A 24,746-nucleotide genomic window follows, 5' to 3' on the forward strand; every position below is an offset into this window, starting at 1 on the left:
TCAGTTTCCTGGCTCCAGCAAGTAGAGGGGAGCTGGGAACCAGGTGGCAGCCTGGCTCCTAGATCCCCTCCACTGGCAGGAGCCAGAATCCTGACCAGCACCAGTGCTGGTCAGTTTCCTGGCTCCCACTAGCAGTGGGGACCCAGGCAGGACTTCTCCCCAGCTTTCCCCAGCTTGGGAAGCCTGGCAGGCAGACAGCTGTTCTAGCACAGTTTCTCCCCTGCTTCCCCCAGCTGAGGGAGCTGGGGCCTGGCATGCCTTCAATTTGCACTTAACTTGCGTTAATGCTAGTTAAGCGCAAATTGAAATCACGCATACCGGGGGATTACTGTACTTTCTGAGTCAATAGGGCCGTGGCCGGTTCTTGTCATTACACCTTCCTGTCAATAGTTGTGTGTGGGAGGGTTTGAGCATAAAATAAGACAGAAAATTAATGCACCTATATATAAATATTTGCCAATATATACCACAAACAGAAAAAACATCAGGGAAAACTTTGCTTTAAGGTGATAACCTTAAAGAAAAACCCCTTTGCAAAAAGCACCTTCTTGCAAACTACTCTGCAGGTTTTTTGTGGTTACTGCTAAAATAGACAGAAAAACAGGACTCTCTTTTGATCTCCTTTGACTAGACTACAATTTATGCATACGCTTCTATTAAACTAATATGCTCTGCAAGCTGACAGGCTACGCTTGCCATTGGCATCACCCAGCTGCTTTCTGTCCCTCCGGGCTACAGTAAGGATAGGAAGGGGATAATCCTTATGGATGCCTCATTCACCAGGAAGGAGGAAACCTGATTCCAGGGGCTGCAGGGACCCTGGCCGGAGAGGGGGCTCAGTAGGGGAGGGTTCCTGGGGCAGAGCATCCGTGAGCTCCCTGGAGGGCTGGAGCCAGGCCTGCCAGCAGGCTGATGCTAAGCGGAGTGCTCTGATCCATGGCTGGTCCTCCACACAGTGCTGGGCATGGGACAAGCCCTGCTGGGGAGGGTTTAGAGGAGCAGGAGAGCTGAGGTGGGTTAAGAGCAGAAGCAGAGAGAAAACAGTGAAAGAGGAAATGTGTAACAGGCCGATAAGTGGCGACACAAAGCCAGCTGCCACCTGCTGCCTGCGGGCACTTGCCAGCCATCACAGCTCACAGACACTGCCCGCCAGAAATGGGGTATAGGACAGGGCCCTGTGGCTGAGAGCCAGCACAGAGCAGGGGGGCTGTGCTCAGGGACTAGGAGGAGTGTCAGGCTGCATCTTCTCTCTGCCACCAGCCTTGCATGCCCTCCCTCATCACTGGCCACTGGGTGTCCCCACTCACCGCTGGTGGTCTGGCCAGAGGTGACAAGAGATCTGTCCAGCAGCAGGACCCACCAGTGACTCATGGGGAAGACAGAAATATGGGAGAATTTGCCCATTTTTTTAAAAAAAAGTCACCCTACCCTGCTGGGGTCCTAGAACGTGCTCTGCAACCTGAGCCTGAACATCTTCCCTGCAGTCTCCGAGCAGTGCAGCCCAAGCCCTAGCCGGCTGACCCAGGAAGCCGTAGGTCTATTACTGCAGTGTAGATAGGCTCACCTGTCACATCAGAGAATCAAAGTGGGGGGCGGGGATGGGAGACAGGCTTGTCAATTGTTCCCTATTACAGCCTCTAGACAAGAAGGATCTCTTTATATTGCTCAGGGTATCCTCTTCCTATCCCCACCAGTAGTCAGTGTGCGAGCAGCCCTTTGCTCCGGGTGTAGTAGTAGAATGAAAGAGTTGACTGACACCTGAGACTCCCTGCTTCAGTAAGAATAGTACTGTGAGAGTCTCCAGGAGGAAAGGTCTCTGAGGCTGGGGAAAGGAAGAAGAGGAAGGAAAATGCTGGAAAGTCTCTGAATCCCTGCTCAACTCTAAGGGCCCCAGATAATGTCAGTGGTGTGATGATGGCTTTTGTGATGAGATATTGTAGCTATCAGGAACTTGACTGAGATGGCAAAGTCATTACATACACCATGCCTGAGCCAAAGCCTATGAAATCAACAGTTGTTTTTCCAATAACTTCCAGGGGCTTTAGAGATAATCACCAGAGTTCTGACTAAAAGCAACAAGAAGTGAAGTCCCACGACTTTAACTCATGTGCTATTTTAGTCTGGAAATTTGCACATGATTTGCGTGGTATTCTGTACACTATGCTACTAGCAAACTTCTGATTTTCTATGAATGTGGGATTTCTGCTGGTGTGTTCCTGTAGCTATGAGTACTGAGTTGTTGGCTCAGAATCTGTTAGCACTCAGAAATATCTGCCTTCAATATTCTATTTTGTACAGTGCCTAGCATAACAATGTCCTTACCCACGAGTGGGCTCTAAGCTATGTGGTAACATTAAGAAGCAGAATGCTAATTATTCACTCAGACTGCGAAACAGAACGATACCTGCATGTTATTTCTGCTGGGGAAACTGGCCATCCAGAGCCTCCTTGCTGCAATGTTTTTTGCCCAGCAGCCACATAACTCAGCACAACTACTCTTGCTGTAGAAAAAAGAATTACAGTGTGGAGTTCACTTCAGCCTGAACAATCTACCTGCATGAGCGAGGGTGTCACTGGTGAGAGGGCAAAACCTTACCCAGGTTGCCACGGCAGGAGTGCTTTGAAACCTTTTTCCTCCTGCTCCCACTACTCCAGTCTATGGACTGAAACACTAGCAACAGTCCTTCTCCCAGATGGTGCGGCTAAGCTTATTGGACTCATGTTATCCCAGATCCCCAGTCTGCAGGGCCAACTTTACCCATATGCAGAATATGCATGGGGCAACTGAAAATTTCAGGCCCTGCTGGATTTTAATACCCACCCACCTGCCTCTTCTTAACCCTGTTCAGTGTCTCTGATTCCTCAGGAGAAGATATAGATAATTTAAACATGCAAAAGCCTGATAGAGCTATTGGTAGAGCACTGAACTTGTGAAAAAAAATGTTTAAGTGGTAACAAAGCCATTTAACAGGCATTTACCAACCCCAGGTATATATTGTCTGTTTCTGAACTTACTGTGTTAGTTGACAGGACCTTCAATTAAAATTTGCTTTAAAAATACTTCATTAGGGTGTTGCTGAAGGGTGTAAAATCACATCTCTAAAAAATCATTATTCTCCACCCTGCCCCCAGGCTGCCATCTGGTATAGGGGGACCCGTTTAATATTACTGAACAGTGTCCCATAAATCCTAAGGAGGGCCCTCCCTGTCTGCCCCATTGCTACTTTCCAACCCTGATCAGGGCAGAGATCCACTCCAAAGAAGGCCAGGCCTCTTTTATGAACCCTGTGCTGACCCTTCCCTGCTGTCCCTAACACTCATAGGCTACGTCTACACGTGAAGCCAACATCGAAATAGCTTATTTCGATGAGTAACGTCTACACGTCCTCCAGGGCTGGCAACGTCGATGTTCAACTTCGACGTTGCGCGGCACCACATCGAAATAGGCTCTGCGAGGGAACGTCTACACGCCAAAGTAGCACACATCGAAATAAGGGTGCCAGGCACAGCTGCAGACAGGGTCACAGGGCGGACTCAACAGCGAGCCGCTCCCTTAAAGGGCCCCTCCCAGACACAGTTGCACTAAACAACATAAGATCCACAGAGCCGACAACTGGTTGCAGACCCTGTGCATGCAGCATGGATCCCCAGCTGCCGCAGCAGCAGCCAGAAGCCCTGGGCTAAGGGCTGCTGCCCACGGTGACCATAGAGCCCCGCAGGGGCTGGAGAGAGAGCATCTCTCAACCCCCTCAGCTGATGGCCGCCATGGCGGACCCCGCTATTTCGAAGTTGCAGGACGCGCAATGACTACACGGTCCCTACTTCGACGTTGAACGTCGAAGTAGGGCGCTATTCCTATCCCCTCATGGGGTTAGCGACTTCAACGTCTCGCCGCCTAACGTCGAAGTTAACTTCGAAATAGCGCCCGACGCGTGTAGCCGTGACGGGCGCTATTTCGAAGTTAGTGCCGCTACTTCGAAGTAGCGTGCACGTGTAGACACGGCTATAGAGAGTCTCACCACAGAGTTTTGGTGGCCCAGAGGGTTTTGAACAGGCCCCTGAGACAAAGCTAGAATTGTAGAATCATAGAATACTAGAAGTGGAAGGGATCTTGAGAGGTCATTAAGTTCAGTCCCCTGCACTCATGGCAGGACCAAGCACCATCTATATCCCCGATGGATATTTATCCAACCTGTTCTTAAATATCTTCAATGATGGACATTCTACAACCACCCTAGATAATTTATTCCAGTGCTTAACCACCCTGTCATTGGGAATTTTTTCCTAATGTTCAGCCTAAACCTCCCTTGCTAGAATTTAAGGCCATTGCTTCTTGTTCTATCATCAGAGGCTAAGCAAAATAATTTTCTCCCTCTGCCTTGTAACACCCTTTTATGGACTTGAAAACTGTGATCATGCTTCTCATCCTTCTCTTTTCCAAACTAAACAAAACCAATTATTTTACTCTTCTCTCATGGATCATATTTTCTAAATCTTTAATCATTTTAGTTGCTCTTCTCTGGACCCTTTCCAATTTTTCCACATCTTTCCTGAAATTGGTGCCCAGAACCACACGCAGCGCTCCAACAGAGGCCTAATCAGTGCTGAGTAGAGTAGAAGAATTATTTCTCAGGCCTTGGTCACAGCTCTCCTGTTAATGCGCCCCAGAATCATGAGGTCCTTTTTTTTTGCAACAGTGTTACACTGTTGACTCATGCTCAGCTCGTGTTCCACTATGACCCCCAGGCCCCTTTTTGCAGTACTCCTTTTGAGGAAGTGCCTTTGCATTTTGTACGCTGAAAACTCAAATTCTATTGTGATGAGTGCAACATACATATCTAAGTGGAGAGAGAGATCATAATCACGATAAACTGAATTCTGGGCAACTAAACAGATCTGTCTTTAATGTAAAAACCCTTTGCTATGGACGTTGTCACACCAAATCATTTATTATATTACGACTAAAACTGCTGGAGCACCACACAATGGTGATGTTTGCCTTTTTAATCACATTGAGCTCTCTCTTGCTGTGAATGAGTTTGAAGATTCCAGGTCAGCATTATAAACAAGACAGTCAGTCATATAAGCAACATGCCCAGATTAAATCTGATCTTGAGGGTAGTGCTACAATTACTAGTAATCTTGCTTATAACCAGGCTGCTCTTTTCTTTTCCTTGCAGCTATCTTCTCCCATCTGTTATCCATCAAGGCAGGGAATCTGGAGAAAAACTGCAGATGGCCTTAGGACAACCTACATTTTACACAAAGCAGCATTCTAGCCTGCTCTACATATTTCACAGCGACATAATGGTTACGTGTAAGCTTTACCTAACCTGTTCTGTCTGCTGCTAAAAAGTATTCTGCAATCCACAAGACGGCATCTTTCTCTGCCCCCTCCTTTTAACTATGGTCTCCTTTGTGATGAGAGTGCAACCGCTTGCTCTAGGGACAGAAGACGAAACTCCTTTCATCTGGTTTTGATACTTGGATGGAGTCACAAAAGGAAATGAGTACTAAGTGGCCACTGCATGTCAGGCTCTATGGAAATATCCTTGTGGTAACATAGTAAACAAGGGGATATTAGAGACTTTTGAACCAGGGAGCATTATATCTTCATAAAAGCCATCAGCAGAAGGCATAACTCTTTACAGAAGTGAGGTAATTTTTCAATAAACCGACATATAGCATCTTTCTGTTCAGTGGGAAGGAAAAGGCTGGCAAGCCATAGTGGGAAGAAGCCCACAGGTTACCACACAGCTAAACAGATGGTTCCCCCATGCAGTGCAGCAGAGCAAAAAGAGAGCACAGTGATGGGCTGCACGCATAGACATATCACAGAGCAAGGAGAATAATAGGAGTGTACAAGATATTCACCTGGGCTACATTTACATTACATTTCCCTTTCAAAAGGGGAATGCAAATGAGGGACATCAAAATGCAAATGAAGTGCTGATTTACAAATCTAACATTTTATTTGCATAATCTTGTACAATCGCTTTTTCAGAAGAGACTTTTTCAAAAGCAGAAACAGCTGTGTAGATGGGGTTCCTTCAGAAACAAACTATTTTCAAAAGAACCCTTCTTCCTATTTTATTTCTGGAAGAAGGGTTCTTTCAAAACCAGGGTTTATTTTCAAAGAAACCCCATCTACACTACTGCTTTTGCTTTAGAAAAAGTCTCTTCTGAAAACACGATAGTGCGTTATTATGCAAATGAAACATGAGATTTGTAAATCAGTGCTTCATTTGCATTTTCGATCTCCCTCATTTGCATTCCCCTTTCAAAAGGGGAATGTAGTGTAGACATAGCCTTACATTCTAGGAGCAAAGTCGTGGCCATTGAGGCCAATGCAGCTTTGCTGTTGATTCAATGAGGATGGAATTTCACACCAGATGTTAGTAAAAATACATGCTCATGAACAATCCTTGACAGGCTGGTAGATGACCTAATGGGTAGGCCTAGCTGGAAAACAAGCCTGATTTGATAAAAAGTTCAAGGTTTTCACCTTTGTTTACATTCACGACACCCTGGAAAAATCTTATGAAAAAGGATTGATTGTATAGTGTAGTACCAAAGCATTTGGGAGAACCAGGTTCAAGTTTCTGCTCTGCCTGCTTCAGGTCAATGATTTGAACTACCCTTCAAGGTATTTTGTGTGTGTTCTCTGTCCAGAAATTCCCACCTTGGATTTCTGAAACCTTCCAAAAGTTTTATCAAAACAGATGTGTTCCACAACATATTTTGGTTTCAATGGAAAAAAATTTTGTTCAGGACAGATCTGTAGGAGTGAGGCAACAACTGGAATAAATCATTAGAATATCACACAAAAGCCCATTCTCAGGAGATTTCCAGCCCAAGTTAGCGCACCTCCAGATTCCAGTAAGTGTCTGAACTGAAATCCTAAAGGGGTGTTCACCTCAACAGTATAACATGAGATGTACTTGACATCTCAGCAAACTGTGGCACAAAAGTCCAGCTAATTTATTGCTGTAAAAATAACCACGTGCCCTGTGTTAAAACAAAACAGCAGACTTCCCCTCACCTCTTTATTATGCTTATGGGTAGATCTAGACTAAAGCATCTTTACATCTCTGCACTAGCTTGGAAAGCCACCGACTGATAATCATGGGTACCTGGCTGATGGATGCTATGAAAAGGAGGCATAAACCTCAGCATATCAGTTTAACTTCTCTCTGATTGAGAAGTGGAACAGCCAAATGCAGGACATATAAGCAAATATAAGAGCATTTTGCAGTCCCATTTACATTTAGCCAGTTAGAGGCATGTACTAATTGCTGAGTGAGTAAAAATAGAGATTGTTAAATGCTGTAGTGATTAGTCTTTTCAAAGGCAGAGCACCATGGGAATCCATAAGGTGCTCAGATGTTCTTGGAAGAATGCCTTCAGTTTTGCTCTGATTTTTGAAGTGCCCTTTGAAAATTGGATTTATTTTCTAGGCATCCATTGTTATGGAAACTCTGAGAATAAAGCCCTTGGTATGTTTGACCCCAAAGATTTTAACTACACACACTTTCAAACTAAATGTTTTTAATTTATTTATTACCGTTGGTGGGTAGGATGCCTTACAGATATACAGCTAGATTTCTTTCCTTTAATTATACCCCAGCAACCTCATTGAAATCAGGGCTACACTGGGAGGAGCTTTTAACCCAGATATTTTTAGGCAAGTACCCATGTTACATACATTCATTAATGAAAAGGGATATGGAATTCATACTGCACCTGATACTGAGATGAGAACAGACTCCAGTTCCCCATTATTTTTAAATTAGCTATTTTTAATTCTCCCTACTAAATAAGTCATTGCATCCTTTTTCTAATGGTACAGCCTTTATCCACCAACAAACAAAGATCACCAATGTGCAAGCATTTTTTCTTACTGAACAATACACTAAGAATAATAACCACTAATTATTAATATACACAAGAGGCATTGGATTCTTACACTATTGAACAATTACAAAAAAATTGCTTTAAATGACTGAAGGAGGACCCCGACTGCTAATTCCTTGTAATAGAATGACTTGTTTTGCTGTCATTTAGGAATTAAATTCATGTTCATCCTTCTCTTCAAGTTTGTACTTATTTAGTAATATGGCAACCTTTATGGAAAATAGTATTTATATATCTGGAAATTTAGCTGCAATGTTAATGATGAGGAAAGATGAATGGAATGCCAGAGGCATGACAGATTTTAAGAGCTCAACAGGAAAGGCTCCTCCCAAACTGCTGAAGTTCTGGGTTTCTAAATGTAAGTACAGGTTGAACCCCTCTAGTCAGGCATTCTCTGGTCTGGCAACATCTGTGGTCCACCATGATTTTAGATAGCTGGATTTCCATGAATCATGGGTGTACCCAAGTTTCCTATGGTCCCTCAAAGTTTGTTTACAACCAGTCCTGGCTCTCCATGTTCAGGGTTGTTAAAATTTAACTGTAATTTGCCCCTAAATATGTTCTAGGAGTCCAATAAGCAGTGGAAGTGTTGGTAATGTGCTAGAAAATATTGACCTGCCATTGATCAGCAAATTCTCTGGTTTGGCACCAGTCAGGTCCTGAGGGTGTTGGACTAGAGAAGTTCAACCTGTATATTTCTTTAAAAAAAAAAAACTCTGCATTTAAGTATGGACAAGAGTCATCCATCCTAGGCCCAGGAAATAGAGTCTCTTCTCTGTGATGTACTTCATTATAAGAATCCTGTGCCTGGCATCATATGTAGTCACTCGTTCCTGTGCAAAATGGATGCAAAGGGCTTCCAAATCAGAAAGTCCATGACAGCAGCTTAGCTTCCCTGTACAGGCAGCTCCAGTATGCCTCAGACCCTCGATGAAAAGCCACTTGATTCACAAGTGAGAGATACCATTGGATGGGTCCTTACCGTGATTCTCTCTAAGGCGGTGGTTCTCATAGTGTGGCCCATGGACCACTAATGGTCTGCAACTTACCTTGCAGTTGGGCCACTGGGTTGGGACTTCTCCTCCTCCACCCACAGTGGGGAGCATGCCCTGGCTCCCCAGTTCTGTGCCCCTACTTTATATTTCAGCTGCATATCTATTAATATGCATAATTTAGTATTTAAGGCAATTACAGATAAGCAAATGCATTTTGTCGTCATAGGAGGTTGGCTGGTGGCCTGCACAAAGTTTTGTGTTGAATGGAGCAGGCCAAAAACTTTGAGAACCACTGCTGCATGGAAAACACAAATAAGCTGTGTCTACACGTGCACGCTACTTCGAAGTAGCGGCACTAACTTCGAAATAGCGCCCGTCGCGGCTACACGCATCGGGCGCTATTTCGAAGTTAACTTCGACGTTAGGCGGCGAGACGTCGAAGTCGCTAACCTCATGAGGGGATCGGAATAGCGCCCTACTTCGACGTTCAATGTCGAAGTAGGGACCATGTAGACGATCCGCGTCCCGCAATGTCGAAATTGCTGGGTCCTCCATGGCGGCCATCAGCTGGGGGGTTGAGAGATGCTCTCTCTCCAACCCCTGCGGGGCTCTATGGTCACCGTGGGCAGCAGCCCTTAGCCCAGGGCTTCTGGCTGCTGCTGCGGCAGCTGGGGATCCATGCTGCAGGCACAGGGTCTGCAACCAGTTGTCGGCTCTGTGGATCTTGTGTTGTTTAGTGCAACTGTGTCTGGGAGGGGCCCTTTAAGGGAGCGGCTTGCTGTTGAGTCCGCCCTGTGACCCTGTCTGCAGCTGTGCCTGGCACCCTTATTTCGATGTGTGCTACTTTGGCGTGTAGACGTACCCTCGCAGCGCCTATTTCGATGTGGTGCCGTGCAACGTCGAAGTTGAACATCGACGTTGCCAGCCCTGGAGGACGTGTAGACATTATTCATCGAAATAGCCTATTTCGATGTTGCTACATTGAAATAAGCTATTTCGATGTTGGCTTCACGTGTAGACGTAGCCATAGAGAGCCACAGCTGCATTTTCCCAGGTGTGGACCACTACTTAAATGAGATTCTTCTTTCTGTACATTTCTCCTCATGTTATCGTAAGACCACATTTATCTTTCATAACAATTGTAATATGTTTGTCTTAAAACTGCCTGTTAGGTCCTTAAAGCCTGTGAGCCAGAACAGTACAATTTCCACTTCTGTAAGTTCTCCTTGGAAACCCTTCACAGCTTTGGTGTAAAACGCACCATGTCCCAGGCCCCCAGTTCAGCAGGTACTTGGGCATGTACCCAACTTCGAATGGGACTGCTCATTGCTAAACTGAACTGGGGTTGAAAATTGCATATAGAGGAGGGTCAGAAGTATGGGGAAATTTAGAACTGTTTCATGGTTATCTACATCCAGAATCTTTCCATTCAGAAATAATGGACTCATTACCCTGCGCCCTGCCTTCTGCCAGAATGCGTACACACATGTACTGTGGAAGGGGCATATTAACACAACATCAAGGTATTACTGGAAGGAAGCCATGAGCTTTTCTTCCAAAGTCTGTTCACTGTTAGAATTCGATGGAAATATTTTAGACTAAAAAGAAAATTGTCTAGCTACAAAGGGGTTCAGGATCAGATGAACTATAAAACTCCAAATACAACAAAAATATTAAATTAATTAGATACATTAAAATCTAGGATGAAGTTTATTAATCAGTAAAATACAAGTGGCAGAGAGAAATTCTCTCTTTCCCTAAGACGCTTAGAGAACTGGACTGGGGTTTACTAAATTGGAGGTATTGTTTGGAACTAATACTCCTTTATTGTGTGGGAGGAAGCCTACAGCTTCTCTTTAACCCAATGAAACCAAAATCCTAGTGAAACTGTATGAGAATTTCCTTTCAGTCCACAGGAGTTAATGACCAGACTAGCTAAGAATGGCCCTGTGGCAACCAGGAACCTGAGAAAATGTTTCAGAACGACATGGTGATAGGTTTAACAGAAGCCAGCTTTAGACAGTAGCTAAGGGGAAAAGGGAAGTATGACCTTTTCTGAAGGTAAGCAGGAGACATTTTGTTGGGAAGGGGAGAAAAGCTCAAAAGTGAATGTCTGGCTTTGATAATGGTTCATCTGCACCTGCAGTTTATTATAAGATAGATACATTGGGAGTATGAAAGACTTGTGAAAAGAAAAAAGCAAACACTAGGGCAATGTCTAGACAGTGATTGCTATTTTGGGATTCAAATATATCCCAAAATAGCAATGCTGCAGCTTGTCCCTGTGCTCAAAATAGTGCTGGCTTTTCAAGCTCAGTATTCCAGTTCTAGTACCCCTCCTCATACGAGGGGAATGGAACTTTCAGAATAGCAGTTTATTGCAAACTTCTGTTTCATTTGGAAAGCGCCAAGTTCAGAATAAGGTATTTCAAAATCAACTCACCATTTAAACACTGCCCAGGTGGGCAGAGACTGGGCAGATTTGAAGTGATTGTCAAAAATTGGAGCAGTTTAGTGGAGGAACTGAAAATGAAGAAAAAGGTATGGAATATTACAAAAATACAAATAAGGGCCACTTTTCCCTCTGATTTGCATTCCCAGGTTTCCATTCACTTCTAACTTATACCCATGTAACTGTTGTGTAACTCATCTGAAATGCGAACATCGCTAAAGCATCTTCTCCATTCAGTCTGTGCCTGGAACGGCCATGGTTACTTGATATGTAACAGAAATGCAGAAAATTCAGGAGTCCGATGGGATTCAGAAAGATTTTTTTCCAGAAGCTTTATGTAACTGGACTAAAGATTTCTTATGCTATCTAGTTATTTATTTCTTATAACAGACAGTAAGTTATGGCCAGATTTTTAAATGTACTTAAGTGCATAACTCACCTCAGTAATTAACAAGGTAGCAACTGGGGTGAAGCCTAGTCTTATTAAATAGTTTCACAAATCATCTGGAAGAAGACTTAAGCCAATTTGCAAACTATATTAAACAGGTGATTTGCAAACATCATGGAGGATAAAAAAGAACTGAAAAGGGCTTTGGGAAAGTAGACACCTAAGCAAAGCAATATGATTACAGTTGGCATAATGCCAGCTAGCAGATCTGGGTGAAAGCAATCTTAGGGTCACTGGGAGGCCCAGCGCAGAAGGGAAGTGTCTCTTATGCAGCAGGGCTGACAGCCTCCTCAGGCACATCAAGGGCAAGGTGTATGTGGGGCCATGGGGAGGCAGCTTCAAGTTCCTGGAAGAGGCAGAGCCTCAGGTGGAAGGGACAGAGCCAAGGGCAGGCAGCCCTAGCCACAGCCCAAAGCATGACACTGCACCACCTCAGCCCTCAGAGCCGTGCTACTATGATTCCAAGATCTTTTTCCAGCTGGTTTAGACCTCACCATTCTGTACATAGATTTGAATTTATGTTCACCAATGGGCAGTACTTTGAATTTATCAGGGTTGAGTTTCATCTTTGATTTTCCTGCCCAGTGCTGAGTTTTGTGCGTTCCCTGTGCGACTGTTTGCAGTCAGCTTTGGACTTAATCATTTTGTATCATCTGCAAACTTTGCCACCTCACTTTTTACCCCTTTTGTCCAGATCACTTATGAATATATTGAACAACGCTGGTCCCAGTATAGCTCCGTGGGGCTCCTAATCATTTACTCCTCTCCACTGTTCCAACCCTGGTTTCCTTTCTTTTAACCAATTACTAATCCATGAAAGCAGGCTCATGAACAGGGGATCAAGGGAAACAGCTGCACAGTGGCCCAGCATTTCAACGAGTCCCACAGCTCCTGGTCACTGCTGCAGCCACAGCAGTGTCCTGGAGCTTTGAAACACTGCTGCAGCCTCATTCCGCTGCTCTGCATGGCTCTGAGGGCTGAGTTCAGGGGTAGCGTTGTGTTCTGGGCTGTGCTAAGAGCTGCCTGCCCTTGGCTTCACCCTTTCTGCCTGAGGCTCTGGGCCTTGCAGGAGCATGGAACCAGCCCCCCCACCCTGCATCATGGTTTGAGGTGGCTCTCAGCCCTGCTGCATGAGAGAAGCTTCCCTCTTATCCCATGACCAGTGCAATGCATGGAGGTGCACATGGGGTCACATGCACCCCCTCTCAGCATCAGCTCCTCTGCACTCACAGTCCGGCCAGGCTCCTTCCGGTGAGTGACAGAGCAGTCCCACACCTCAGGCAGAGTGGAGTGACCCTAGAGCAGTGCAAGCTCCCTAGCTTGTGGGGCTCTCAAGCCACACCACTCTGGAAGAGAGGTGGGACTGTCCCTGCATTCATGGATGTGGTGTGGTACTTCCAGATGAAGAGATAGGAAGGGATGGAGCAGTGGGAGGGGATGGAGTAGAAGAGGCCATAGGCAGGGCTTGGACAGAGCAGGGATGGGGAGGTGCTGGGGCAGAGGCACATGGCCAGGGCCCCCATGAAGTCCCCCACACCAGTCGCTACTGCCCATGACTGCCTACTTTGCTTAACAATCTTTGATGAGGAATCTCAAAGACTCTCTGAAACCCCAAGTAAACTATAGCCACTGAACAAAAAAGCAGTCCTGTAGCACCTTAAAGACTAACACAATAATTCATTAGGTGATGAGCTTTCATGGGGCAGACCCACTTCTTCAGATCTGGAGAATCCTAATAACTGATAAGTGAGATGAAGAGAATTTAAAAGAATGATAGAAAAAAATTAAATAAAAACTGTTGAATCAGCTAGATAGGAGAGCAAGAAAGTGGGGGTAGGCAGTGAGAAGAAAAAAAATTCTGCAAATGCCTATTAAGATAAGTGGGCTCCCTAGGGTCACTATGAATATCAAAGATGGGGAAATTGTCCTTGTAATACTTAAGTTAATTGACACCTTTGTTGAGTCCAAGGTGATAAGTATCAAACTTGAGAATAAATTCCAATTCAGATGTTTCCTTTTATAATTTGGTGTTAAAGGCTTTGTTTTAGAATGCACAACGTAAAAAGTGTTGGATACTATGATGTGCTAAATTGAAATGCTCACTGACAGGTTTATGTGTATTCACATTCCTCATGTCTGATTTGTGTCAGTTCATTCTTTGGCAAAGTGACTGTCCGGTCTGTCCAATATACATGGCAGCGGGGCATTGCTGGCACATGATGGCATATATAACATTGGTGGAATTACAGGAATATGAGCCCCTGATCATGTAACTGATGTTGTTAGGTCCAGTGCTGGTGTCGCCAGTGTAAATAGGTGGATAGAGTTGGCAATGGGGTTTGTTGCAAGGAAAAGTTCCAGGATTAGTATCTCTGTGGTGTGGTGTGTGGTTGCTATTGAGAACTTTCCTGAGGTTGGGTGGAAACAATAGGTCTGGACACCCACATGGCCCCTCAGTATGCTAACATTTTTATGGCTGACTTAGAATAACATTTCCTCAGCTCCCATCCCCTATTACCCCTCCTTTACTTATGCTATATCAATGCTATCTTTATCATTTGGACCAAATCATTTTGACTGGTACTAAAGTTAGGCTTACCAGCCTGTCATTGCCAGGATCACCTCTAGTGTCTTTTTAAAAGTTAGTGTCACATTAGCAGTCTAGCCTTAATCTGGTACAGAGGCTGATTTAAGCAATATGCTCTGTAACACAGTTAGTAGTTCTGCATTTTTATGTTTCCTTTTTAGTAGTTATGCAATTTCTTCTAAAACACTTGGGTGAATGGCATCTGTTCCTGGTGACGTGTAATGGTTTATTTTATCATTTAGTTAATTGGGGCCATTTAAGCTAGCCAAAACAAACTACACATTCAAAAAGTCTAGGGTTTTGATTTTTCCCCCTTGTCTTTTAGATAAGTTGACAGAGGACAAACAAATGTTGCCTCTCTGTCCCCAGCTCTCCCACGCACAATGGGAATGGTATTACAGCTCTGACATATCCTGGAGGGCAGTATAAAAGCTTCATTCTACTCTTTATCTCAGTGTAGGACATCATTAACCAGTGAAATAAAATACCTCTATGCTTACACCTGAAACACAATCTATCCCTCCTTTTTCTCTCTCTTTCCCACTTTCACTTGTAGCTGCTACTCCCTTGTTTCTTTATGTAGGCTATTACTTTCACTGCAGCAGGGAAGACATCAACTGTTATCTTCCAGCTGATAAGGATCTTTATTTGCTTGTGATGGATGGGAATTGTAGAAAAAAGTTCCTTCCAGGGGAGATGTGAGTAGTAGAGTAAGAACACTATTAATAGCCGCAATCTAGATAAAACTACTTATTTCAATGTCAGGAAACATGAGCATGATAGTCTGAGATTTTTTGATCACCTGTCAAGGGAAATACTATCTTTATGTTTTTTCTCCAGTGAAAATATGTAATTATCACCTGTGCTACAGTTTTTCTAGTCTAAGATCTGTGGCAGCGTTAAGTGCAGGCTTTGGGCAGAATTGTGGATAATAAAGATGAAGGTCTATTCATCCTGAAAATCCAGCTCTATTCCACAAAGTTTTTCTTCTTATGAGATTTTTTTCCCACCTCCTTTCAGTAGGCTCAGTCTTCCAAGCTGTCCAGCTCCCTTGACAGGAAGATGTACCTCCCCACATCCACCAATGCTGGTGGGAGTTAAGAGCACTCACTCAGCATCTGACAGAAGGCACTCTATACCTTGTAGAATCAGGCCTCTTTATGGACCAGATCCGACTGGTTGCTGAGCACTATCAGCTCCTAGCAACAACCAGGGGCTCAGAGGTATAAGTATAATCATAAAAATGATAGATTAGAGTAGGAAGAGACCTCAGAAGATCATCTAGTTCAACCCCAAGCTTGAAGCAACACCAATCCCATCTAAATCAGCCCAGCCAGAACTTTGTTAAGCTGGGCCTCAAAAACTCTAAGGATGGAGATTCGACCACCTTCCCATGTAACCCATTTCAGTGCTTTACCACATTCCTAGTGAAATATTTTTTTCCTCATATCCAACATAGACTTTCCCCATTGCAACTTGAGACCATTGGTTCTTGTTCTGTCATCTGCCACCACTGAGGATAACTTGGCACCATCCTCTTTGGAACCACCCTCAGATAGTTGCAACCCAATTACACACCATCACTTCACTTCTTCAGACTTAATAATGCCAGCTCCCTCAGCATTTCCTCATAAGTCATGTGCCCCAGTCTCCTGAACATTTTCACTGCCCTCCGCTGGGGATTTTCCAGTTCTTGTAGGGGGCCCTAAAACTGGACACAGTACTCCAGATGTGGCCTCACCAGTGCTGAATAGAGGGAAATAATCATTTCCTCCAATCTGCTGGGAATACTCCTACTAATGCATCCATATATGCTGTTAGCCTTCTTGGCTGTTGACTCGTAGCTAGCTTCTCATCCACAGTAATCCCAGGTCCTTTTCTGCAAACCTACCACTTATCCAGACGCTCCATGTCTTGTAACAGGTTTTGGAATTCTTCCATCCCAAGTGCAGGACTCTGCACTTGTCCTTCCTAACCTCATCAAATCTCTTTTGGCCCAATCCTCCAATTTGTCTAGGGCAGTCTGGACTCTGTTCTGATTCTTCAGTTTATCTACCTCTCCCCATTGCTTAGCATCATCTGTGAATTTGCTGAGGGTGTAACTTAGTGCATAATGAATGTAGTAATGAGGATGTTGAATAAAACTGGTCCCAGACTGACCCCTGGGTCACTCCATTTGATACCAGATGCCCACTAGACATTGAGCTGTTGATCGCTACCCATTGAGCCTAATTACCTAGCCAGCTTTCTACTCCTCTCCTTACAGTCCATTCACCCCAGCCATAATTCTTTAACTCGCTGGCAAGAATACTGTGGGAGACCATATCAAAAGCTTTGCTCAGCTCAAGGTGTGTCATGTCCACCGCTTTCCCCATATTCCCAGAGCTAGTCATCTCATCACAAAAGGCAATTAATTTGGTCAGGCATGACTTACCTTTGGTGAATCCATGTTGAATGTTTCTGATCACTTTTCTGTCCTCCAGGTGCTCCAGAATGGACTCTTGAAGATCTCCTCCATGATTTTTCCAGAGACTGAGGTGAGGCTGACCACTCTGTAGTCCCCCACATGATCTTCCTTCAATTTTTTGAAGATGAGCACTACATTTGCCTTTTCCCAGTCATCCTGAACCTCCTGCAATCACAAGTTTTCAAGGATAATGGCCAACAGCTCTGTAATCACATCAGCCAACTCTCTTGGTACCCCCAGTTCCATTAGATCTGGCCCCATGGATCTGGGCATGTCCAGCTCTTTAAAAATAGTCCTTCACCTGTTCTTTCACTATTGGAAGCTGCTCACCTCCTTCCCATACTGTGCTGTCCAGTGCAGCAGTCTGGGAACTGACCTGCTCTATGAAGGCCAAGGCAAGAAAAAGCATTGAGCACCTCAGCTTTTTCCACAACATCTGTCACTAGGTTGCCTTCCACATTCAGTAAAAGTCCTACACTTTCCCGGACCTCCTTCTTGTCGCTATCACACCTTCTTGTTGTCCTTTGGTAGCTGCGAATCCCTTGTGCTTTCACCTCTCCTTTTTACACCCCTTTCCTCCTCATCTCAACCTCCCAGGGGATCCTGCCCATCAGTTTTGTGAGGGAGTCCAAGTCAGCTTTTCAGAAATCCGGGGTCTGTATTTTGCTGCTCTCCTTTCTTCCTTTTGTCAGGATCCTGAACTCACCCATATCCTGGGTGCTCCTGCCCAAGTTCCACCCACTTCTTCTTTCCCTATTAATTCAATTAATTCAAGAGGCACATGACTTCTAGATGGTTTCTCCAGCACTTGCCCCAGAAAGTTCTCAATACTTTCTGGATTGTCTGTGCACTGCTGCATTGTTGTCCCAGAAGATAACAGACTGGATGAAGGGTACTTGTTGGATACTAGGCTTTGCCCCATGGGAGTAAAGGGCCTGATTCTGAACCACATTCAAGAAAGCACTTAAGTATAGACAATGTTAAACATGTTTAAGCCCCAGTGATGTCATAATTATTATGTGTATTATGGTTGTGCCTAAGAGCCCCAGCCATGGAGCAGGACTGCATTGCGCTGGGTACTGTACCAAGGACAAAGACTGGCTCTGAACCCAAGAGTTTTTATCTAAGTGGCTCTGATCTCTTTCAGTGAAGTTGTGATGCACAGATTTGGACTAAATGATGTTGTATCTAATTTTATACAGCTCCCCAAAGCTGCATCTACACGTGCACGCTACTTCGAAGTAGCGGCACCAACTTCGAAATAGCGCCCGTCGCGTCTACACGCGTTGGGCGCTATTTTGAAGTTAACTTCGACGTTAGGCGGCGAGACGTCGAAGTCGCTAACCTCATGAGGAGATAGGAATAGCGCCCTACTTCGACGTTCAACGTCGAAGTAGGGACCGTGTAGACAATCCGCGTCCCGCAACGTCGAAATTGCTGGGTCCTCCATGGCGGCCATCAGCTGGGGGGTTGAGAGATGCTCTCTCTCCAGCCCCTGCGGGGCTCTATGGTCACCGTGGGCAGCAGCCCTTAGCCCAGGGCTTCTGGCTGCTTCTGCGGCAGCTGGGGATCTATGCTGCAGGCACAGGGTCTGCAACCAGTTGTCAGCTCTGTGGATCTTGTGTTGTTTAGTGCAACTGTGTCTGGGAGGGGCCCTTTAAGGGAGCGGCTGGCTGTTGAGTCCGCCCTGTGACCCTGTCTGCAGCTGTGCCTGGCATCCCTATTTCGATGTGTGCTACTTTGACGTGTAGACGTTCCCTCGCTGCGCCTATTTCGATGTTGGGCTGAGCAACGTCGAAGTTGAACATCGACGTTGCCGGCCCTGGAGGACGTGTAGACGTGTCGCAACATCGAAATAAGCTATTTCGATGTTGGCTGCACGTGTAGACGTAGCCCAAGTGTGGCAAAAGAGGCTGATGTTGATCTCCCACTGAGCTCACTTGTTGACACTGAAAAACATGCCCTTTCCATCCTTTACTGTTTAACTGTACTGCACAGCCCATTATACAGTTTTCTCCCTGGATTTGAATGTGATGGGGCGCTTCTAGGTCTCCATAGCATAGAATCATAGAACATTAGAACTAGAAGAGACCTCAAGATGTCATCAAGTCCAGTCCCCTGCCCTCACAGCAGGGCCAAGCACCATCTAGATCACCCCATTACATATTTATCCAAACTCTTCTTAAATATCTCCAGTAATGGAGATCTACAACCACCCTAGGCAACAGACAACCCTTAACATAGAGCTTCGCTAACTCCATGCAAATGTGCAATGGCAGCCCCATCTACATAATCCCTGTTAGATATTTATCCCACCTGTTCTTAAATGATGGACATTCTACAACTACCATAGGCAATTTATAACCAGTACTTAACCACGCTGACAGTGAGGAATTTTTTCCTAATGTCCAACGTAAACCTCCCTTGCTGCGATGTAACCCCTTTGTTTTTTGTCCGATCATCAGAGGCTCAGGAGAATAATTTTTGCCCCTCCTCCTTGTAACACCCTTTTAGGTACTTGAAAGTTGCTATCAAGTCCTCTTCTCAGCCTTCACTTTTCCAAGCTATACAAACCTAATTCTTTTAATCTTCTCTCATAGGTCATACTTTCCAGACCTTTAATCATTTTAGTTACTCTTCTCTGGACCCTCTCCAGTTTTCCCACATCTTTCCTGAAAGGTGGTGCTCAGAACTGGACAAAGTACTCCAACAGAGTCCTAATCAGTGCAGCACATAAGCCCCATTTTATCAGAGAGATTATCTCATGGACTTCATCTCACACAGATTCACCTCACTCCCCACATCTCTGAGGCACCAGCAGCAATTACATATGTGGGAAAGTAGCATTAGGAAAATATTTAATAATTTTATCTATTTTCCTATGTCCTTTAGCAGCAGTACACGAGGCTGAGCACTAACTCCATGAGATCAGCCTTCTCTGAGGTCCAACAGCAGGGACCAACCTTCAGGAGCCTCTAGGATAAAGCATTGCTCGCTGTCCCAGCAGCTGGGAGTGGCCACACAGAGGCAGCTGGGCATGTTCACTTTGGCAGCTCTGTACATCCATTCAAACATGGAGGCATCTCATTTGCTGATAAAGGTTTATGTCTAGAGAGTTTGAATCTCAGGGAAGTTCCACAATAGCGAGGGTGGAATATTTCTCACAGAAACTTTTTGAAAAAGTGGCTTCCGCTGGTGGATGGGACAAAGGATCTTAGCTTATGCAGACTCAACAGGCGTCAGCATGTACAGAGTGCACAAAGGTGTTGGTGAGAATACTGAAGCCAAGCAGAGACCTATTGGAAAATGTGACTGCAAACCTATAAAACATTGGGCAGCTGCAGCGTTCATCACTGTTGTACTAGGCAGGGTTTGCTGCTGTCACTTTGTTGGCTGTCACACTCATTCCAGCTGATGTCAATCACCAAACAGCTCCCTTTTGCTGACACTCTTTAGCTGGCAATAGTTGCAGTGATGTGTGATGTTGAACATGGAGCAACCTCACTGGGGCTGCTCTTTTGGCCACCACAGCTGGACTCAGTGACATCAGCCTGTCACTGCCAGAGCAGCTGTCGGGATGAAAGTATTTCAAAGTTGCATTGATGGGCTTGCATTGATCTATCCCCTGCAAAGCAGACCGGAACATGCTGACTGCTGAGCAATCACTCTGGTGGTGATAGGCTGACAGCACACAGAAAGACTAACAGCACTGTCCAGAGTCAGCAGTGAACAATTACTTCTCAAACAAAAGCCCACATCAGTCCAATAAGGGCTGGTTTGCTGCCCTGAGCCTGCACTTGTACACACAGAATTGAACACAAACCTACATGCTTTCACCCATTACCTCTGTGAACTCCTGTACCCCGCCATGAACAATTCCAGCCTCTGCACAGAAACACGGGAGTCACCATTGTAATACAGTTAGATATTCCTGAGGGCACAAACAGTCCATTTGGTCTGCAGTGGTCCATATATTGTGGGGTTCCTCTGCTGCTGAAAGTGCCCAGACCAAATGCATTAGAAGAAGGGATAAGAAACCATGATGTGAACAATTGTGGAATCACTTGCTCTAGAGGAAGTTTGGCCCCATTCCCAGTCATTCAGTGCTTGGTTTACTCCCTAACGTTTTTAATCCTCATTTTAGGTAAGATTGTAAGATAACTGAGGATGTTCTCACTAGCAATTAAATGGACACTCCCTGTGGTGGCGACTTCCACAAGTTAATTCTACATCATGTGAAAACAATTGTAATGCTGACAGACCCAGGTCACCAGCACCAGGAATGGAACCTCTGATCACAGGGGCTAAAGCCCTGTGCTCTATCACACAAGCTCAAGGCCAGCTGGCTCTGAGCCAAGGCTGTAGAGCAGAGACTTCACTCACCATAGTATGTGGTCTCAGTGTCTCTGGGTACTGCACTATCAAGTCAAGTCCCCTGCCCTCATGGCAGGACCAAGCACCATCTAGATCACCCCGTTAGATATTTATCCAACCTCTTCTTAAATATCTCCATCACTGGAGATTCTACAACCAGCCTAGGCAACAGACAACCTTTTACATAGACCTTCCCAAACTCCATGCAAATGTACAACAGCAGCATCCATTGGCAGCATTCTACCCTGGCTTGCACTATGTCTCCTAGCTCTTGAGTCCCTTGACCTCATTGCCAGCGATGTGAAGGCACACAGGGCGTGAACAGAAAAATTATCCTTGTTCATAAGTAAATCCAGCCTTGACTACACTGCATATCTTTACCGAGTATGAAGAAGCTAATACAGGAGCAGGAAGGTTATGATAACAAAAGCTCTGTCCTGCTCACAATAAGAGGATGACCTTGGGGTTAGGATGTACGAAAGTCTGAGGTTTGGGTCCAGAAAGGAGTCCTAGAATATCGCTGAACTCCCACGCATATTCCTTTGCCTGTTCTTGGCCCAATGTAGATTTATTCCATTTTGTGGCCTGTGGTGGACTATTACTCCAGTGAAAGGCAATGCAGACTGTCAGGTGAGAGACTTCAGTCCTTATGACCAACCCTAATATTATGAAGTTAACACTACGAAAGCACACAAGGCACTTTAAACTATCCCTTGCCACAAACTCAGTGGCATGTAATGCTTATACGTGCAAAGATCAGTGAGAGAGCTGTCTTCTTATGAATCACCTTTACCAAGAAAAGGTTTGACATGATATATGGCTGGGCCTGAGCCATGGAGTTCTGATGTGGGTCTAAACTGGAATGGCCCATGTATGAAGAATAGCAATAGTGGGAATTTTTCAAGAACAAATTTTTCCAGTGCCATAAATGAAGGTTCTCTTTGCAGGAAAAACACATTGACAAAGAAAAAGGGTTTATCCCAGAGGAAGTTTCTAAATGAAGTGTTTTGCCTTTAAAGGCATTTTTTAAAAACTGACCAAAACAAACAAAAAAGCAACATTTCAAATAGCAATATCAATTTGATGTGAACATTTTTGTTTGATTAAAATGTTCTTCCATTTTGGGTTTTCAATACCAAAAGCATTTTAAGTGGAAACAAAATGGAAACTACAGTTTCCAATCATTTGGTAAACTTCCCGTAGAAACTCAGTTTTTCCCTATGTTTTCATAAGAAAAAAATAACCTCACAATTGGCTTTCTTGATGGCAACCTCAGCAGCAAGGCCAAGGACTGAATGGGCCATAAAGATTAAACCATTTTCTTAATCCAAGGTGCCCGAAATGGTTTCAAAGATGTACTAGGTCTGAGACTGCACATTAGCACAGTGCACAATGCAATTTTAAAGCACAAGTGGTTTGGTTCAATACATACCATTTATAAAGCACTCCCTATAAAATAAGTATCATTATCCCAGTTCTACAAATGGGAAACTGACTTCAAGACATTAAGGCCGCATCTACACTCGCTCTGTACGTCAAAGGGAGCATGGTAAGTAGGGTGTCCGGAGATTATTAATGAAGTGGTGCAGTGCACATGCAGTATTTCATTAAGCTAATTTTCCCCCACGGCAACTTTGGAATGTCAAACTTCGAACTCCCAGCTCGCGAGTAGCCTTGGCTAACCGGCTGGTACTTTGAAGTACCAGTGGCTTAGCCATGGCTACACATAAGCGGGAACTTGGAAGTTGCCATGGGAGAGAATTAGCTTGATGAAGTGCTGCATATGCAGCACAGCACTTCATTAATAGTCTCCCGACACCCTACCTACCATGCTGCCTTTGAAGTAGGGAGCTAGTGTAGACACAGCCTAAGTGATTGGTCCAAGGTTGCCTTGCTGGTCAGTGGCAAAGCCTTGTTCCCATTATGTGTTTTTGTGCTAGTTCAAAGATTGCTATTTCTAGTTGCCTCACACAATCAATCTGTGCTAAGTCATGGATGTAGGTAGGATGGTAGAAAACAGAATATGGAACACCCAAGATGAAGAAAAATTTAGCAGATGCAGTGCACATGGTCAAAGGACTTTCAGCAGCACAAAATGGGAGCAAAGGAGTCACGTAATGGAAATGATCCATGATTATGGTCTAGGGAAACAGAATTATCAAGGGCAAGTCATGCCTGACCAATCTGATTAGTTTCTACGATGAGATAACTGGCTCTGTGGATAGGGGAAAAAAATCAATGGATGTAGTTTATCTGGACTTTAGCAAAGCTTTTGATACGGTCTCCCACAATATTCTTGTCGGCAAGTTAAAGGCATGTGGATTGGATAAATGGACAGTAAAATGGATAGAAAGCTGGCTAGAAGGTTGGGCCCAGAGGGTAGTGATCAATGGCTCAATGTCGGGATGGCGGTCGGTTTCTAGCGGAGTGCCGCAAGGTTCGGTTCTGCGTCCTGTTCTGTTCAACTATTTATCAATGACCTGGATGAGGGGTTGGACTGCACCCTCAGCAAGTTTGCAGATGACACTAAACTAGGGGGGAGAGGTAGATAAGCTGGAGGGTAGGGACAGACTCCGGACTGACTTAGACAAATTGGAAGACTGGGCTGCAAGAAATCTGATGAGGTTCAATAAGGGCAAGTGCAGAGACCTGCACTTGAGCCAGAAGAATCCCAAGCAATGTTACAGGCTGGGGTCTGACTGGCTCAGTAGTAGTTTTGAAGAAAAGGGTCTGGGAGTTGTAGTGGACGAGAAGCTGGACATGAGTCAACAGTGTGCCATTGTAGCCAAGAAAGTTAATGGCATATTAGGTTGCATCAAGAGGAGCATTGCCAGTAGATCCAGAGAAGTGATTATTCCTCTTTATACGGCTTTGGTGAGGCCGCATCTGGAGTACTGTGTCCAGTTCTGGGCCTCCATTTATAGGAAGGATGTGGATACACTGGAGAGGGTCCAGTTGAGGACGACCAAAATAATTAGGGGGCTGGAGCATATGACTTATGAAGAAAGGTTGAGGGAATTGAGACTGTTTAGTCTGCAGAAGAGAAGACTGAGGAGGGACTTGATAACAGCCTTCAACTTACTGAAGGGAGGCTGGAGAGAGGCTGTTCACAGTGGTCACGGGTGGCAGAACACGGAACAATGGTCTCAAGTTGTGGTTGGAAAGGTCCAGTTTGAACATTAGGAAAAACTTTTTCACTAGGAGGGTGGTGAAGCATTGGAATGGTCTACCCAGGGAAGTAGTGGAGTCTCCGTCCCTGGAGGTGTTTAAGTCTCACCTCAACAAAGCCCTGGCGGGGCTGATCTGATGGGTTTGGTCCTGCTTCGAGCAGGGGGCTGGACTCGATGGCTTTTTTAGGTCTCTTCCAGCTCTATTGTTCTATGATATGACTTTATAGTGGAAAGAGCAGAGGATGGAGTGCAGGGTGTTGCCAGCAAGTCAGCAGAGGAGTGGGAGAAGGGGACTGAGAATAGCGAAATAATGGAAATCAATGCGCTTGAGGTCTGAGA

The 24,746-nt window shown here is 44.9% G+C and overlaps 1 long non-coding RNA gene across 1 annotated transcript in view; it reads right to left on the bottom strand.

The window, feature by feature from the left end:
* Positions 1-24,746, bottom strand: part of LOC142012340 (uncharacterized) — a 44,144-nt gene that overhangs the window by 15,418 nt on the left and 3,980 nt on the right. Inside the window, exon 2 of the long non-coding RNA XR_012645314.1 lies at positions 16,831-17,028. This is a non-coding gene — a long non-coding RNA (uncharacterized LOC142012340). The remainder of the gene's footprint in view (positions 1-16,830; positions 17,029-24,746) is intronic.

The sequence above is a fragment of the Carettochelys insculpta genome, chromosome 4, assembly GCF_033958435.1.
Source record: "Carettochelys insculpta isolate YL-2023 chromosome 4, ASM3395843v1, whole genome shotgun sequence".
Classification (NCBI taxonomy): domain Eukaryota; kingdom Metazoa; phylum Chordata; order Testudines; family Carettochelyidae; genus Carettochelys; species Carettochelys insculpta.